The sequence below is a fragment of the Danio aesculapii genome, chromosome 2 (assembly GCF_903798145.1).
Source record: "Danio aesculapii chromosome 2, fDanAes4.1, whole genome shotgun sequence".
Lineage (NCBI taxonomy): Eukaryota > Metazoa > Chordata > Actinopteri > Cypriniformes > Danionidae > Danio > Danio aesculapii.
In genome coordinates, this window is record NC_079436.1 from 59744269 (window position 1) to 59746768 (window position 2500).

Genomic DNA, 2500 nt, shown 5'->3' on the forward strand with positions numbered 1-2500 from the left:
CTTTACCCTTCACCCTTGTGTATTACTCCGCCCACATACAGCAACAAGCAGAGGACAGTCTACAGTCTGACAAATATTGCAGCTGTTGAACAACATCATGTACTGTTGAGGCATTTTTAGGTGAGAATGTTGCTGTTTAGACTGTAACTCTGCAGTTTATTTAGACAGTGTGTATTTTAAATATTTTTCATTTCTGAGAGACAGCACGTTGGTGGCCATGAGCCTGTCTTTGAGCAAAGACGGTTGATGATGTTCAAGATAGCGAGAGAGACGCATAATAAACCCTAAGAGAAAACCAGCGTAATTTCAAACTACAGCTGATTAAATCATTATTAAACTGGTAAATGACTTTCTAAGCTGATCTCTCTCTTGTATGCTGTAGTGCTGTATTTACACCACAGTAATATGGTGATCTCCCGATTGCAACACAGAAATACTGGGAAGCCTCTGTAAACTGATGGCATTTCCTGCTGTTCAGCTTTATAATCTTAAAATGTGAGCTAAATCAGCTGTTCTGTCTTCACTTTAGACATTACGCTAGAGAATCATTCATGAATGAGCAGCGGTTTCTCCTGTTCTGATGTCAGCTGCAGATGTGGATGAACGGTGGAAGAAAGTAGTTCCTAATACAAAAGGGTTTTTAAACACTCTGTGTGTGATTTTCTTTTTTCTATATATGATTATGGCGTCGATCTGTTGTATAAACGCAGTAGTATAGCTGTGGGATATGGCTGTATATCGACACTGGTGAGAGGTGTGCGTTTTCATATATATAAATACATATTACTAACAGTTGCTTCAGTTTAGTAAAAGATAAAGCAGTTTATCAGTTTATAACTATATTTATTTTACATTATTAACTACAGTAATTGATTTTAATGTGACACATTATTGTTTTTATATTTAGCTACAAAACGATTTTAACTATGACAGCATTAAGATCCTCAATTAGTTGATTACACTTAATCCTACAATTAGACTCTCTATAATGTTTTCTTTGTGTGTGTGTGGATATGTGAATAGTCATAAGTGTTTAACTAATTATATTTATTTACATAATTTGAGTTCCAAAACTGCACAGATGTTAAAATAACTGTTGTGTTTTAATAATGAAATAAAGACTGAAATGGGAAACCCTAAACTGTTCACCGTCTAATGAATGGCAACTGTAGCACGGGCGGTCTCGATCGCCATATTTGTGAAATACAGTAGGTGGCGATAATGCTCCTCAGGAGTCAGTCGTTTAATTAAAGGGAATTATTGGCTAAATATATTCAAGGGTTCATTCCTATAATCTGGAACCCCTAGTGCAATTAAAAGAAAATAGGAGATGGAGCTGGAGATAGAATTATCAGAAGACATGTGGGAATCCACTTTAGATAATATTCACTCATCTTCAATTTAAAACACAGAGTTATACAATCTAAAGTAGTACACAGATTACATCGGTCCAAACTGAAACTAGCCGAATTTAAATACAGAATATAGAGCCTAATTGTGACAGACGTAATATTGAGCCAGCTACACGATCTCATGTGCCAGAATGTCTGCCTCTGTTTTGCTCTCTTTAACCCGCCCAATGCCAGTTTAGCCAATTATATTTCAGCACCCGTGTTGCCAGATGGAAAACAGCGCATTTCATTCATTCAGTCATGAAGGCTCTGAGAGCATGCGTCTGAGACTGAGATGTGAACTCTGGTGGACAGTAGCAGACTCTGAAATGAGACGCAGATTCAGAGTTCCACATGAGGTTATTAATTAGCAAATAATATAAATATTACGAGTGTAAACATTAGCTGAGCAGGTCACATTGTAACCCCGTGTCCTAACAACACTCTACGTGATGATATACGCACATGATGAGAAACACAACAGAAGTGTAACTCCAGCCATTCAAAAGCACAGAATAGAGCACTCACTGCACTCCAGCACAACGCTCAGCTTTATAATCTAATGAATACATATTAAACCTCTTGAACATGATTAAATGTAGATGCTGAATCACTGATATGTGTTGGTTTGCTCTGAGTCTCAGCTCTAGAGTTCAGTTTCAGACGCTTTATTGTATTCTCCAGATCTGAGCTGAACTATCTGCTGCTGCTTTCAGTATATGGTGATGAATGTCCTGTCAGACTCACATTATTAACACTGAATAAAGCACATGAGCTGATCAGTGTCAGTGTTTTGCTGTTAGTAATAGAAGCCATTTCTACAGTATTTCAGGTGTTGATTAGGATAAAAGCTTATTCTATATGGAGAATATTCCTTCTATTTAAATCAGCCTTTACCCGCTCCTGTTGGCCACTCTGGTAACCTGTGCTCGTGTTTGTTTTGATCCAGGAATGTAATACCTGATTCAACCACTGGGGGTCAAACTCACATACTGCACCTTTAAGAAACACCTTGTGGAACTCCTACACCACCTGACCTTACACAAACCATCTACTGTAAGAGGCTGTGCTGGTGTTGTTTCTCAACCTGCAACCTGTTTTAGATCACA

General features: G+C 37.8%; 2 protein-coding genes across 2 annotated transcripts in view; both read right to left on the reverse strand.

Annotated features, from left to right (window-relative positions):
- The window catches only part of mau2 (MAU2 sister chromatid cohesion factor), a 54376-nt gene that overhangs the window by 4723 nt on the left and 47153 nt on the right, over positions 1 to 2500 (reverse strand). The window lies entirely within an intron of this gene.
- The window catches only part of LOC130215001 (transcriptional repressor p66-alpha-like), a 34920-nt gene that overhangs the window by 2626 nt on the left and 29794 nt on the right, over positions 1 to 2500 (reverse strand). The gene's annotated exons all lie outside the window — the stretch shown is intronic.